Here is a 17,651-nt window from a genome sequence, read left to right as displayed (position 1 = left end):
ACTAAGTATGAACAATACCTCCCCCAAACTTGAGGGATGCATTATCCTCAATGCATGGAAACTAAACTAAAGATGAAATGCAATGCAACGTACCTTGATTAACATCTACTTTGATGGCGGTGGATTTGTTTTGCTTAAATTCCCCATGTGGAGAAGTTCAAATTGTTGGGATCGTCAGAGCACCCCATGGCGCAGCGGAAACAAAAACTCGACGGTCTCACCAGCGATCCAAGTACGAAAAACTGAAATTAGGAGGAAGATATGCAAATACTTACAGTGGGTTCCTTAAAAAACAGCAAGGACAACAGTGAATACTGGTGGTACAGATCAGTTCGAATCTTAAGCCTCCACGAAATCACGTCTCGGCCTCTACTCAGTTCACTCGATTGAGAGCAATCTTTGTTTTCCCCAAAACTCTTTTGAGAGAAAACAGCTGAAAGTTTTTAAGTGTGTGTTGTTCAATGGCTGCTAGACCTAACACACTCTTTTATAGCCAAATTACCCTAATCATATTAGGGTTTTATTATTTCAAATTAATTAAATATATATTTAATTAATTGGAATTTAATAATCCTCTTATATCCAAGTTACCCTAATCATATTAGGGATTTTATTATTTCAAATTAATTAAATCTAAATTTAATTAATTGAAATTAAATATTCAGGATTATTAAAACATATATTTAATTAACTCTAGATATATATTTTAGTACCTTACAATAATTGTACATCTTTGCTCATTTCAATCATAGGGTGTGACCTTGTAGGTTCTTGTAACGTTAGCAGTAATTATTAGAACAATTCTAATGTAAATCTAGCAATATATCATTGTCACCTAAGTTACAAGAAAATATGATTCGACATATCATCTTGGTGATTACTCTTTTATGTATTACATCCTTATGTCCTTTATATCTAGAATATGCACAAGTCTTGGAATAGTAACACTTGTATAGCTCATCTATTGTTTCTTGATATCTAGAGTAGACTTTAATTAATGAATAGTTTATGATATCTCATATCAACTTATTCGAGCATGGCCATGCGTTTCTAGTCTTACTCAATCAAGTGGCATGTAATATATTTCCTATTATGTAGGAAGGACAAATCCTATCTTAATCATACACACCCACAACATATATTGAGATATATTCAATAACAGTCTTTATAGAGCAACCAGTTACGGAGCTTGTTTAGTTGCATCAAAACATACAACAATATATGTTGGGATAGTATTGATCTCAAGTCTGAGGATCATACATATAGTCATCACCATGAGCAATGTTATGACTGTCACATAATAATCCAAGACATATGCTCATGGTTAGTCAATCCAATACATTGTTCTCTAACAATATAATCATGTATCAATTTTGAAATCTCTATGTCAATGACAACTCATTGTCAACAATCAATAACATGTTAGTCTTAAGCGCATTATTTTTGTCCATGCCCATAATAATACTTGACTAGGGATCTTTTAATAATAACAATTATGTCATTATATGGACTTTATTATCTTTCAGTTTATGTTAAACACATATATATAAATGTAAATAATAGTGGCAATGCCTTTATTCAATAAAATCGGTAAATAAAAGTATTATTACAATCTTCATATGATTGGTCTTTGGGCATACTCTAACAATCTCCCACTAGCACTAAGACCAATCACTCACATATCTAATACCGAGTGACTCAGTGTGACGATCATGCCTTTGCTGTGTAAGAGGCTTCGTCAAGGGATCAACAATGTTGTCATCCGTGTGTACTCTACATATTTCCACATCTCCTCGATCAATGATCTCTCGAATGAGATGAAAATGCCTAAGAATATGTTTGGATCGTTGATGATATCTTGGTTTCTTTGCTTGTGCAATGGCTCAATTATTGTCACAACAGAGTTCTATAACATCTGATATGCTGGGAACAACCCCTAATTCTGATATAAACTTCTTGATCCAAACAAACTCTTTTGCTTCTTCACTGGCTGGAATGTATTTAGCCTCTGCTGTAGAATCAACTACTGTGTCTTGCTTCAAACTTTTCCAGCTCACAGCACCTCCATTAAGACAAAACATAAAACCCGATTGCGATCGTGAGTCATCCTTGTCAGTTTGGAAGCTGTCATCAGTACAACCTTTTATACTAAGCTCTTCCTCCCCTCCATAGACAAGAAATTTATCGTTAGTTCTTCTTAAGTACTTAAGGATATTTTTAAACGCAACCCAGTGATTTTCACCAGGGTTTACTTGATATCGACTCGTCATACTTAGAGCGTACGATACATTTGGTCGAGTACATATCATGGCATACATTATAGAACCAATAGCCGAAGCATATGGAATCTTATTCATCCGTTCTCTTTCTAGTGGAGTTGAAGGACACATTTCCTTAGAAAGAGAAATGCCATGTCTCATAGGCAAAAATCCTTTCTTGGATTCTTCCATACTGAACCTTTTCAGCACTTTGTCTATATATGTACTTTGACTCAGAACTAGAAGTCATCTTGATCTATCTCTATAGATCTTAACTCCTAAGATATACGCTGCCTCACCCAAATCTTTCATAGAAAAACAACTACTTAACTAAGTCTTAACAGACTGTAAAGTGGGTATATCATTTCCTATGATGAGTCTGTCGTCTACATACAAGATTAGGAAAGAAACAATGCTCCCACTAGCCTTCTTATAAATACAAGGCTCATCTTCATTTCTGATAAAACCAAACTCTTTGATTGCATCATTGAAACGAAGATTCCAGCTTCGAGAAGCTTGCTTTAGTCCATAAATAGACCTCGGTAGCTTACAAACCTTCCCAGTATTTCTTGGAAAGACAAAACCTTCTGGTTGTGTCATATACACATCCTCTTCAAGTTTTCCATTAAGGAAGGCGGTTTTGACGTCCATTTGCTAGATTTCATAATCATGGAATGCAGCTATTGCGAGCAGGATTCGAATGTACTTAAACATAGCTACAGGGGAGAATGTTTCGTCATAGTCTACACCATGAACTTGTCAAAAACCTTTAGCGACTAATCGCCCCTTGTATGTTTGTACATTACCATCTATGTCAGTTTTCTTCTTGAAAACCCATTTACACCCTATAGGTTTGACCCCTTCAGGTGGTTCAACCAAAGTCCATACTTGGTTTACTGACATGGAATCCATCTCAGATCTCATGGCTTCAAGCCATTTCTCAGAGTCTGGGCTAGACACTGCCTCTTGATAAGTCATGGGCTCATCTTGATCCATAAGAAGAACATCTCCATGTGTCGTAACGAGAAATCCAAATCTCTCAGGTGCACGATGTTCTCTTGTGGATCTACGCAGTGATTGTGTTTTTAAATCTGTTGAATGCTCCTTAATAACTTGTGAAACATGCTCAACTTCAGGTTCATTTATTTGTTGTTCTTGAACTTCTCCAAGTTCAATATTTCTACCCTTCCCTTTCTTCGAGAGAAATTCTCTTTCGAGAAAAACTCCTGTTCGAGCAACAAACACTTTGTTCTCGTTAGGGTTGAGGAAATAATATCCCTTAGTTTCTTTAGGATATCCAACAAATATACACTTATGAGGTTCGAGCTTTGTAGACATATGATGTTTTACATAAGCTTCATAACCCCAAATCTTTATAAAAGACATACTGGGACATTTCCCAGTCCATATCTTGTATGGTGTCTTTTGAACTGATTTAGATGGAACACGATTTAGTGTGAAAGCGACTGTTTCAAGTGTATATCCCCAAAAAGAAGTTGGAAGATCACTATGACTCATCATCGGTCAAACCATGTCTAACAGTGTTCGATTCCTTCTTTCAGAAACTCCATTTCACTGTGGTGTACCAGGTGGTGTAAGCTGTGAGACAATCCCACATTCTTGTAGGAGTTCATCAAACTCTATGCTTAAGTATTCTCCACCTCGATCTGATCGAAGTGTATTAATACTCTTTCCTAGTTGATTTTGTACTTCATTTTTAAATTCCTTAAACTTTTCAAGGGCTTCAGATTTATGGCGCATAAGATAAATATACCCATATTGACTGAAGTCATCAGTAAAAGTAATGAAGTAATGGAATCCACCTCTGGCTTGTGTATTCATTGGTCCACATACATCACTATGTATTAACCTTAATAAATCACTTGCTCGCTCACCTTTACTATTAAAATGAGCTTTAGTAATTTTTCCTAACAAACAAGATTCGCATACATCATATTGTTCGAAAACAAATGAATCTAAGAATCCATCTTTATGGAGTTTTGATATGCGTTTCTCACTTATATGGCCTAAACGACAATGCCAAAGATAAGTTTGATTCGAGTCATTTGTTTTTGATCTCTTAGTATTTATGTTATAAATGGTGTTATCTTGATCCAAAATATAGAGACCATTAACCAATTGTGCCGAACCATAAAAACACTATCGAGATAAAAAGAACAACAATTATTCTTAATAATAATCCCAAAGCCAATCTTGTCCAAACAATAAATAGAAATAATGTTCTTAGTCAAACTAGGCACATAATAACAATCCTCTAAATTTAAATCAATTCCACTAGGCAAAGATAAAACATATGTCCCTATAGATAATGCATCAACTCTTGCTCCATTTCCCACTCGTAGGTCCACGTCTCCTTTAGCCAGATTCCTTCTCTTTTGCAGTCCCTGTACAGAAGTACAAATATGAGAACCACAACCGGTATCTAATACCCAAGAAATATTTTGACAAATTAACATCAATAACATAAATACCTGAAACAAACGTTTCATTTTCTTTTGCCTTCTTGACCTCTTCAAGGTAAACAGGGCCGTTTCTCTTCCAGTGTCTGGTCTTATCGCAATGGAAACATTTTTCTTCTTTGCTAACTCCCCCTTTGGGTTTCAATGCATTTTTTCCTTTTGGTTTGGTCTTACCATTTTGCTACTACCTTTTTCTTTCCCTTTCCTTTGTCCTTGTGGACCATCAGAATGGGCTTAGGTCCAACCATTCTCATGTTACTTTCAGCAGTTCGTAACATGCCAAGTAACTGTGACAAAGTTTTGTTAATTTTATTCATGTTGAAATTAAGGACAAATTGGCTAAAGCTATCTGGCAGCGATTGCATGATAACATCGGTAGCCAATTCATGTTTGAGAGGAAATCCCTACTTTTCCAACGTTTGGATGTAGCCCATCATCTTGATGACATGAGCTCCTATAAGAGTTCACTCTGCCCTTTTGCATTGAAATAGAGCTTTAGAGGTCTCATATCTCTCTTGACGTGCTTTCCCTTCATATATTTCTTTGAGATTTTGAATCATCTCATATGCAACCATGTCCTCATGTTACTTCTGAAGCTCAGGAGTCATGGTGGCAAGCATTAGACATCCAACATCTAACATATCATCCATATGTTTCTTGAATTTGTCTTTGTCAGCTTTTGAAGCATTAGCTGCCGGTTCATCAGGAACAGGTTCCTCAATGACATATTCCTTCCTTTCTTGTTTGAGAATAATTCTCAAATTATGAATCCAGTCAAGGAAGTTTATGACATTAAGTTTATCCTTCTCAAGGAGTGATCGCAGTGATAAAGTATTGTTTGCCATTAAATCTATAACAATAGAAATATTAAAGTAAGTAAATTTACCGAATTTAAATTTATAAATAAGACTTTATTTATAAATTACTCCCACTATTTTATTCAAAATTAAAAACCCTCTTTGTTTAAATTTTAGAAAAATTCAACAAAAATTTTTCTAGTGGGTGAGGATCCATAATACATCAATTTCCTAAATCAACTTTGGCTTTTCTTTTAGGATAGTGATTATTTAGGTAAGTAACACTTGACTAGTTACGTCTAATGTAACTCCTCATTTTGGTGAACAACTTTTGTTCAAGTCATCTCATGACTTATCCAAATATTTAACCTCTAGGTTTCTAATCCTATTAGAATAACCTAGCTAAGTTATTACCAATATTTCAACCGGTGAATATCACTTGCTTATTCTTCGCGTTTAACCAAGATAGATTTATGTGCCAATGCTTTGGCAAAGGCTACACAATATTGATCAAAGCCTTAACGAGGGTAAATATTAGATGGTTAAGTTAACTTAGATTATAAAGAGGGATTTGCGTAATTATCTCATCATTGTTTGTTTTAATATTAGACCCTTATTGATCTCATCAATATTTATTCTTATTATATCATTTGATGCATTGCATACATAACAAATATATCAATAAATAAGATGCAATGGTTATAGCCCAAACCAATGACTAAGGTGGCCCATCCCAAGCCAATGGGAGAACCAAGAACCCTAAAGCCTAAGACTGCTCTCTAGGTATCTTCTCGCCATTCTTCTGCTCCTTGTGAATCTTCATAGATTTATAATTTTAAAGAAACTAGTTTTACATACGAGGGAGTAAGATGAGAAGAGAAATACAATAGAGGTATAGAAAGACACGGCTCGCATACCGTATTTCAAAATAAACCATTATGAACTGAACAAGGGCTATAACCATGCATATCAAACACCATGCAAAACAAACATATCATATATATATATACCGGTAGGATTTTTTTGAAAAACAGTACTTCTGTTTCCATGGAAAAACTTCACGATTTGATAACAATTATCAACAGAATCGTTCTTTTGGGATTTTCAATCCCGAAAGTTTTCTACATCGGAACAATCATTGTTCCACTGCTAAACGCGATCTGCTATCGCACTCCCATAGATCATCCAACAAAAATCGATTGAAAAACATATTAATAAATTAACATATTAATCGTTGTGGGTATCGATTCGAACAATGATATCAACATATTTACCGAAATCGATAAAAATAGAATATGCATCTCATACATATCGCATCAACCAAAAATTTAACCCAAAATCAGATCGTACAAGTGGCTCTGATACCACTGTTGGGACCGTCGGCGCACCCCATGGAGCAGCAGAAACAAAAACTCGACGGTCTCACCAGCGATCCAAGTATGAAAAACTAAAATCGGGAGGAAGAGATGCGAATACTTATAGTGGGTTCCTTGAAAAACAACAAAGACAACAATGAATACTGGTGGTACAGATCGGTTCGAATCTTAAGCCTTCACGAAATCACGTCTCCACCTCTACTCAGTTCACCCGATTAAGAGCAATGTTTGTTTTCCCTAAAACTCTTTTGAGAGAAAACGGCTGAAAATTTTTAAGTGTGTGTTGTTCAATGGCTGCTAGACCTAACACACTCTTTTATAGCCAAGTTACCCTAATCATATTAGGGTTTTATTATTTCAAATTAATTAAATCTATATTTGATTAATTGGAATTTAATAATCCTCTTATATCCAAGTTACCCTAATCATATTAGGGATTTTATTATTTCAAATTAATTAAATATATATTTAATTAATTAAAATTAAATATTTGGGATTATTAAAACATATATTTAATTAACTCTAGATATATATTTTAGTAACGTACAACAATTGTACATCTTTGCTCGTTTCAATCCTAGGGTGTAACCTTGTAGGTTCTTGTAACGTTAGCAGTAATTATTAGAACAATTATAATATTACATACAATTAGTGACATCTAGCAATATATCATTGTCACCTAAGTTACAAGAAAATATGATTTGACATATCATCTTGGTGATTACTCTTTTATGTATTACATCCTTATGTCCTTTATATCTAGAATAGGCACAAGTCTTGGAATAGTCACACTTGTATAGCCCATCTATTGTTTCTTGTTATCTAGAGTAGACTTTAATTAACGAATAGTTTATGATATCTCATATAAACTTATTCGAGCATGGCCATGCGTTTCTAGTCTTACTCAATCAAGTGGTCTGTGATATATTTCCTATTATGTAGGAAGGACAAATCCTATCTTAATCATACACACCCACAACATATATTGAGATATATTCAATAACAGGCTTTATAGAGCAACCAGTTACGGAGCTTGTTTAGCTGTATCAAAACATACAACAATATATGTTGGGATAGTATTGATCTCAAGTTTGAGGATCATACATATAGTCATCACCATGAGCAATGTTATGACTGTCACATAATAATCCAAGACATATGCTCATGGTCGGTCAATCTAATACATTGTTCTCTAACAAAATAATCATGTATCAATTCTAACATCTCTATGTCAATGACAACTCATTGTCATCAATCAATAACATATTAATCTTAAGTGTATTGTTATTGTCCATGCCCATAATAATACTTGACTAGGGATCTTTTAATAATAACAATTATGTCATTATATGGACTTTATTATCTTTCAGTTTATGTTAAACACATATATATAAATGAAAATAATAGCGGCAATGCCTTTATTCAATAAAATCGGTAAATAAAAGTATTATTACAATCATCATATGATTGGTCTTTGGGCATACTCTAACACAAATGTGATTGGTTGTCCTCTTCAAGCAATGCTTGGTCAGAGGTGTTACAAGTTTTGCCTTGGCATTTGTGCATATGGTTGGACATCATCAATAATTGCATCGTTTGTGCCAACAACAATTGAGTCTTCTTTCTAAGTGAGTGTAGCATCCATGGGGGCTTTACACTTGTCCACATGTTTGGAAGTCTATTCTTCAAAAAAAAAAAAACTAATATTAAAAGTAAATAAAGAAATAAATCAAATAAAAACAAAAAACACACAACACACAACAATAAAAACAACAACAACAAAATTGCTATAGAAAAAAATTAAAGAGGGTTGAAGTTATACAAACTCCAAAACATCCTAAATTGAGATAACATTTTTGTCGTGTTCGATCAGAGCACCAGTATAGACCAAAATGGCTCACACATATAACAGTTTCACCTTCAAAATATTTTGCTCTGACATTTCGTGTCTTTCATATCATAATTGTAGGACCGTTTCAGTAGTCATCTCTCCTTCCAAGTGCTTTCCACATGAAGCTGAATAGTAGTGGAATATGATCTCTTTTCGCTCCTCTTCACTGTGGCAACTTTTAATCATCTAGGCAGTGAATTCCATGAAGAGGTAGGGGTCATTCCAATGACAGTAGCCACCATCGTGTATGACCTTGTTCTTTCTCTGCCTATCGTAGTAAGGAAGCAAAATACCACTAACGAGAAAATTGAAATGTCAACATACCACAAAAATATTTTGGCAAATAATAATTTTTCATCAGGGAATTTTTCCTTAATCTTCATCTCATTCTTTAATTCTTTCAGAATTTTTAGCCTAGACAGATGGCCAGTTACTTGGGGTTTAGGATGAGTAAATTCAATGAAATTCAAAGGTTTAAATTTTGTACCTGGTCTAGCTATGAGTAAGCTAGATTGGCTCATCTCCTTCGAAATATCCTCGAGCTCCTTTTCGTCTTCTTCATCGAGCTTCAAGTGATCATTAGTGTATAAAAATTTGTTGTGGTAAAGTTCTGTAGCTTACTCTTCCATCTTAGATTCCACATCTTGAAGCGATTGACACTCCCTAGAATCATCAACATATTTGAGCATGTTGAAGACATTGGAAGTTACCCTTTGCTCATTCATGTCTGTTAGTGGGGGTTTATCTTTTGTTGTGGCAATATTTTTCCTGTCATCATTGGTTGCACTCTTTGAACCCTCATCCCTTTTTTCCATCAGATTTGAGTCTTCAACCTTAGTGACTTTAGTATCACTAGGTAGGCTACCCTATGGGCGTACATGTACTGCTGCAACCATTTTTTCCACTTGGATTTCCAAGGCTCACAAAGATGAACTATGACTTTACAAACATGCCCCTTGGCTCTCAATATATGTGGTGTGATCTTGAAATAGAGCCTTGGTAGTTGCCATTAAGTCTTGGAGAGTAGATTCCAAAGAGCTGGTGTTCGCTGAAGATGTTGACCCTTGGTTAGTATTTTTCCACGTCAATTATTTTTGAAAACTTAGGGGTTCAGTCATGATATGATGCCAATTTGAGTTACTGGCATTGTTGGCTCCTTGATTCCCCCAAGAAAAATTAGAATGCTTAAGCCATCCAAGATTGTAAGTGTCCGAGTAGAGGTTTTTTGTTGCTCCCATTGAAGTTCCCCACATAGTTGGTAGACTCGTGGTTGTCAGGGCATTTGCTCACATTATGATTGCCATGGCATAAAATATATGCAAAACTTGAAACCTTGACTTCCTTCACTTTGCTAGGATATTGAATATTCTTTAACATATTAGTAATAGTTGACAGTTGAGCTGAAATAGAGTCCTCGGCATCAAACCCAAATATCCCTTGAGTTTTTCTCCATGTTCCTAGCCTTGAATAATAGAATTGATAGTCGTTATCCGCTATCCTATCAATGATATCAAATGCTTCTTTATGCGACTTGACTAGTAAAGTACCACTTGCTGTAGCATCTAGCATCATCCTAATTGGAGCAGTCATACCATAGTAGAACATAACAACTTGCGCCCAATTGTGGAATCCATGGTCAATGTACTTGCGTAGGAGTCCCTTGTATCTATCCCAACATTCAAACATAGACTCATCATCAGCTTGACAGAAAGATGCTATGGCATTCCTAAGATGGTTATTCATATTGGGTGGATTATGTCGTAGAAAATTTTTTTTACACAAGTCTGCCCATGATTTTATCGAGCCGAAAGGTACTCCATTAAGCCATGCCCTAGCACGATCTTTTAATGAGTATGGAAGCAAGTTCAATTTCATCACATATTCATACACACCTTGCTACCGAAATGAATCACACACCTCCAAAAATGCTCGAACATGTTACTTTGCATCCTTATGAGGTACACCACCAAACTACCCAATCAAGTCAACATGTCAAGCATGACCGGTTTAAGCTCAAAGTGGACTGCCTGAATTTCAAGAGCTACAATACCAGGTTTTATATCATCCAAGGTGGGAACTAAATGATCTCTAATAGTTCATGGTCGAGTTATAACATCATTATTATGAATTGTTGCATCATTTAGAACTTCATGATCCTCTATTTCATTTTGAACTTCATATATAATTCTTTGAGCTCTTTTAATACATCTTCTTTGATGAAAAAATTTCTCGATTTTAGGTTCAAAATGAGATAATGGTTCATTGGGTCTTCTATAGGTTTTGCAATAACTCAACACCTAAAAAAGGTAAACAAAAATAGCAAATAAATTCATACTAAAAAATAAAGAATTAAAATAATGCTATAACAAAACTTAAAAAAACAATTGTCAATCACTGGCAATGGCGCCAAAAACTTGATCGCGTGTAAATATATAGTGTCATGGCACGTAAATATGTGCAAATATACACAATCGATGCAAGTAATATATTAGTGAGTAAGTATTGTCTCTATAGGGGTTGTAGGGCTTTCAAAAGATGTTATAGCAAAAAGGTGTCACAAACTAAATCTAAGCATCTAAATGCAATGATATAAACACAAGAAAATTATGATGTGGCAGATGGTATTAACAGGTGGAAAATATGCTATGGCAAGAAATTTTAGTGAAGTGAAGTAAACATGAATTTTTTGTCATGGCAAGAAAATAATGAAGGTAAACAATTAAAAGTTGATAAGGCAAGAAATTTTTGAGCTCTAGAAATAGGCTGACAACCTCACACAATCAAGCTTCTAAAGGAGTAATTGGTTGGATTTGCTATTAAGAGAAATTATTCTATGCCTAGGGTGATCTAAGTACACTATGTCTATGCTTCCCGACAGGATTTACTAGAAGTGTTCCTAGGCTATCTCTAGTAAGGAACCTGAAAAAACTAATGCCACGACAATACCTCTCAGCGTAAACTGTGGCCCTAGGCTATCGATTAAATATTATCCCTTTTAGTCATTTGAAACCATCTCCTTATCTCTAAGGTAAATTATAACCTCACTATCCCATTTTAGTTCCCTTATTCACATATATCTAACATAACTATCTTGATATTAGGTATCTACTCTTAGAAAGAAGGCTATCTCTCAATAGCTCTTATTAAGACTAAGAATTTTATGTCGTGACATAAGGGGATCTCTCAAAATCTCTTACAATGCTACGATATAAAGTTAAAACAGTGAACAAAACAACATTAAACATAAATATACTTAATCATCCATTAAACACAAAATAAACATCAACCCAACAAATTTAACACCAAATATATCAGTTCAGGGTGTGGCTAAAATCATCCCAAATCATCAATAAGTATAATCCCATTAAAAATATAAGAAACTAAGAACAAGGAGAAAATAACTCCCAAAACAGGGGTTATTGCCATGACATCAAACCACCACCATGGACCGCTCTAGCGGGCTAGCCTCTCTCGAGGGCCTAGCTGCTACTACAACAAAGTTTGGCTATGGAGGATACCAAGAAAGGAGGAAAATGAAGAAGGTGTAGAAGAAGGATGTTGTTTTCTCTTCTAAAGATCAAAAGGTGAAATAAAAAAATGGGGATTTTCAAATGTTAGGCATCATTTTCTATTTATAGAGGGGAATTTCTAGGGTTTTGTGACCTTGAAATTTCCTCATTTATTTTTGTAATCAAGCGCAAAATGTGATTTTAAAGAAGCTGGCGGTGGTCCCAAAATATCAGCAGGGGCAGGGAATTCACGTGAGGTTTCTTGGACAACTGGTCGCTCGATGCCATCTACTTTGTCTTGTACTGCGTCCAGACTTGCAAGATAAAACTTGCTGTGGCAAAAATTATTCCTCATGGTCATCGTCTTCAGTTCCTTTAGCCCTCGCACAAAATTTTCCATGGCAAATAATTTCCTCCTCGATCATTTTCTATCACCTGCATCATCACAACCAACACACAACCCTTCTTATCAGCAACATCAATTTTATAAAGAAAAACTAGCCAAGGTAAAACCTTTCCACCAAATGCAATAAATGTCCTAAATGCAACTATATGAAACTAAAATCTTATGACAATGACTTTTATATAATCAATAACTGAAGTAAAAGACCCAAAATATAGTCTTTTTACGGAGTTATCACCCGCTCAATGCGCTCATATTTCTTAATAGGACCACTCCACATGCGGTACCAGAAGAGCATCTGCAGTTGGATGTGCACAATGAGATCAATGAAGTGCATGACTGACTTGATTCCATCAAGACGAACCTTGTCAAGATTCTCTCTTACTTTTTCCCAGGCCCATCTCAACATAGTCGCGAACATGACCAATGTTAAATAGGGAAGTATTTCTATTCCCTCTCTTGTGCATTCAATTTTCATATTGGGACAATATGACTTAAGTGAGGGGGTAGAAATTGCATCAAATCTTACCTTGTTTATTTGATTGCTTGGAATTGAATTTTTCTTGAATTGACGTGTTGTAATATTTCTCGTTGTGTATCTCATTTTCAACTTTTTTCTTTGATTTTTCTTGTGAATTTTCAATCTCACATTTTTTTGAATTTAGGAAACATAATAGCAATTGGCATGATTAATTTATTTTTCTTTAAATTTTTGGCATTCCATGCATTTGTTAGTTTAATTGATAGCATGACTTAGTACAATTGAACATTTCATGTGAGTTTTTGAAGCCTAATGAGCATACATTTACATTATTGTTCTTTGTTTAATTTGAGTGTGCCAACTAATTCTTTACATTCTTGAACTTGTAGCATAATGCTTGTCGAGACTACACGATTAAATGTGATGCTTTAGTGTGATAGAGGCATTAGGATTTAACCCTTTCTCTTTCCAAAAAAAAAAAATAGCATATCTTTGTTTATTTTCCCCTTAATTAGTTGATTTTGAGCCTTATCCTTTTCTTTGTTTACCACATCATTAACCCGAGCCTACATTATTTTTGTTTTTCCTCTTTTTGTCACCCTTTTCAAGACAAATGTGAGGTTGGTTTGAAACGAAAAAATAGGGGAAAAAGTGAGTTCAAAAAAAGAAAAAAAAAGAAAAAAAATATTTGGTTCGAACAGTGCAAGAAAATAATGAAGAAAATCGGAAACTATTCGAACAAGTAGAAAAAATAGTGCATTTTGGTTCGAACAGTGTAAAAACATTGCAGTTTTATTACGATCAGTGCAGGAAAAAAAGTTTTTAATAAGAGCATAAAAGAAAAAAGTAGAAAAAAAAGGAGAAAAGAAAAAAAAAATATATAAGCCTTCATCATTTGATTTCTTGTTTTCCTTTCTTTGATTTTTTACTTCCTTTTGAATAATTATTTGGAATGGTCTTCTCTTTGTCTTGAGTTTTTAACCAGGTTTTTGGCCTTTATCCTACCCGAACCTTAGCCCCATTACATCCCTTTTAAAGACCTCTTGATTATTTCATAATGTTCATACTTAGTAGTGGTCATTGGATTTAGTTACAAGCCTATGGAAATGTTTTGATTAGTTAGGCTTGAGCGATTATTTTACCCGAAACAATTGAGCAAAATAAGTCAATCACTGTGAGGTACTAAGTCTTGTTTCTTTGAGATTAACGAATAATTAGAATGTTATGCTTTGCTTAAGCTTGCTTTTAGTTATGCCTTTTGCTTGACTGCTCTTGGATTTCATCATTTTCTTTGATTTTGATTTACTTGGAAGTCTTGGAAATTTTGTGAAATTGAGATGGCAACTTGAGATTTTTGATACATTGATTGAGAAATGCTTGAGGACAAGTATCAAATAAGTGAGGGGGAATTTGAGGAGTGATTTAAATAGTTGTTATTTTATTGTCAATTACTCCTTGTTCGTCGGATTATATTGCTAATTTAGGCATTTTTCTCTTATTTTCTGTGCAGGACATTAGATTCCAGAAACTATGCTAAAAAGGACGAAATTCTACATTTTTTATTTTTCTTGAGTCAAGGCTGCACTAGTGGGAATGACTTGGGGCATGACTCGTCTTACGTGGTATCCAGTCAGCATCTTCTAGAAGGTCCAATCATCATTTTTGTGAAGATAGTAGACTCTGCTGCAAATTAAATTCGAATTTAGGAATTATCTTTATTTTTAGGATTTAATTCAAACAATTTGCTTGGATTATCTTTTGTAATTTCTTAGAATTATCTTCAGTATTTTTAGGACTTTTAGGAAGCTATAAATACCCCATTGGGGTAAGCTTCATACATATCTCGAATTTTTTGAACTTCTTTGTTCTTGCTTTCTTCATTTATTAAGTTTTTACTTTGCTAGATTTTTATTTAGTTTTCTTTTAAAAACTCTAAGTATGATTTCTATCATACTTAACAAAATTTCTCTCGGGATAATTGAAAAACACTTAATATCCTTCGGGTTACATTCTCAGTTTTTTGGAATCAATGATCGATAATCAGCCATCTTTTTATAATAAAAACGTTTTCTTTCCAAAAAGTGCATCTTGGATTGATTTTGTTTTCGATTAAAAGTTTAGAGGAATGATCATCTTGTAGCACATTTGACTTTCTGTGAACACACTCCCCGACGGTTCGCTAAGGGAAACTGAGATAGGATTCGATCCTCAGCGAGACACTATAATTCGAGTTGGGTTTTTCCAAAGCTTTTTAACTGAGTTGGTGCTAGTAACGATTTTCGCAATTAGTCCAAATAAGGACTGATAATCAAAGTTGGTTTGTATTGTCGGTTTATTTGAGAGAAAAATAAGTTATAGGGGTAGGGCCCTATAGATTGTGACTGACATAAATCCAAAGCTAAATTCTCATTCAATGTTTGACGAAATTTGAAGCAAAGCCAAAGCATGAGGCTGATTTTTATTATTTGAATCCCAATTTAAATTTACTTTTGTTTAATTTTTTCTTCCTTTTATTTCAGAAACAAAACCCCCTTTACTTTTATTTGCAATTTTCGCCTAGTCCATAAGCAAATACTACTTCATAGAGTCTCTGGAGATCTACCTTACTCTCTTTATATTATTCTTTATTTTATTTTTATTAAGATTAAGGAATATTTATTTGACATCTAAACGACGGGTTGTCATCAGGTTTTTTATTTCTTCGGAAGTTCTGCTTTGTTATCACAATCTTTCTTAGTCTACAATGTCTCGAAGCCTCTCAGACCACAACCTCGTGGTTATCAATGAAGAAGGTATGGCTTGGGCATATCATCCTTTCAAATGGTTCTCCCATTGGGCAGATGATACAGGTTTTTCTAATATGGTTAAATCTATTAGCTTGAGATGTCGGAGAAAGGCCTTGTGTTCAATTGAGTGAGTTGAAATGGGCAGTTAAGGCTTGGACATCTGCGGCTAAGTTAAAGGATGGAGATTCTATTTTAGAAATAGAAAAGAAGATCGAAGTTCTTGAAGAGTTGACTTTGTCCTCGTCTCATCAGAGTGAGGTGGTTGAGGAGAAGATCTTTGAAAGGAAAGCTATGGTCCAAATACAGACAAGAAGTGAGAGAATGATTATAGAAGTCCAAGTCAAAGTGATTCCAAGAGGGAGTTTCAATCACATTTATCCGATCAGAATTGAGAATTCGATGTTTAATGAACACAATCAAATTTTATAGGCTTTTGTCAATCACTTTCGGGCAAGTTTCAACGAAGTTGGCACTATTCCAATTAAAGACTTTGATGTTTAATTCAATAAATTGGGAAGACCTCAAAGAGAGATATTGAAGCGCTGTTTTCAGAAGAGGACTGGTCCGCTATTAAATAGTGTGATTGTAACCAGGCCCCAGGGTCAGACGACTTCAACCTTGATTTTTTTTAAGAAGTTTTGGCCTATGCTCAACGGCTTAAGAAGTTTTATGATGATTTTACAACGGTAACTTGTTGAATAGATCTTTTAATTAATCTTGTATTAATCTTATCCCTAAGAAGAATAACACTATCTGTTTCGATGATTTTAATCCTATCTCCATTGTGAGTAGTATATACAAGATTTTGGCTCGTGTACTCTCCAGGAGGTTGGCAAATTGTATCTCTGAAGTGGTGGAAGAAGCTCAATTTGCCTTTATCGCTAGTAGACAAATTATTGATTCCTCTCTTATAGCAAATGAATTGATTGAGGACCTGAGAATGAGAAAAAGCAAAGCGATCATCTTCAAGGCAGGCTTCAGGAAGGCATACAATTCGTTGGATTGGGATTATTTTGCTATTCATCATGAAGAAAATGGGTTTTGGTAGTAGATGGCGGAGATGGATTCGCTCTTGTATCTCAACAGTCTCCGTATCAATGTTGGTGAACAATGTCCCATCAAGTAAGTTTAGCACCAAGAAAGGGCTCCGCCAAGATTGTCCCCTTTCACCATTTTTGTTCAACATTGTTGGAGAAGCCTTGAGCGGAATAATCAGTAAAGCTGTTGGTGAGGACTTGATAAAGGGTGTTTCGGTGGGGTCTAGTGCTTTTCGAGTTTCACATATCCAATTTGTGGACAACCTGATTATTTTCCTTGAAGCAAATGTCGAGCAAGTTAGAAATATCAAAAGACTACTTTAGTGTTCGAATTTTCTTCGGGCTTAAGGCTAAATTCGAATAAGTCAAAGTTGTTTGGGATAAAACGTGGAGAATAGTTGTATCGTGGAGTGGGCGGGTGCTGTCAGATGTGATTGGGATTGGGATTGTTTTCCCACTAAGTATCTTGGTCTCTCACTTGGTCAGTCAAGGAATTGGATGGAGCTCTAGAAACCAAGTTTGGAAAAATCTCAATTTAGACTTGACGAGTGGGAGGGGAATCTACTATCTTTTGGGGCTGGATCACTTTGGTTAAATCAGTTCTAGTTAATATACTGATGTATTATCTGTCGT

This window comes from Hibiscus syriacus, unplaced genomic scaffold (genome assembly GCF_006381635.1).
Source record: "Hibiscus syriacus cultivar Baekdansim isolate YM2019G1 unplaced genomic scaffold, ASM638163v2 tig00110419_pilon, whole genome shotgun sequence".
NCBI lineage: Eukaryota > Viridiplantae > Streptophyta > Magnoliopsida > Malvales > Malvaceae > Hibiscus > Hibiscus syriacus.
Note: the sequence above shows the minus strand (reverse complement) of the source record.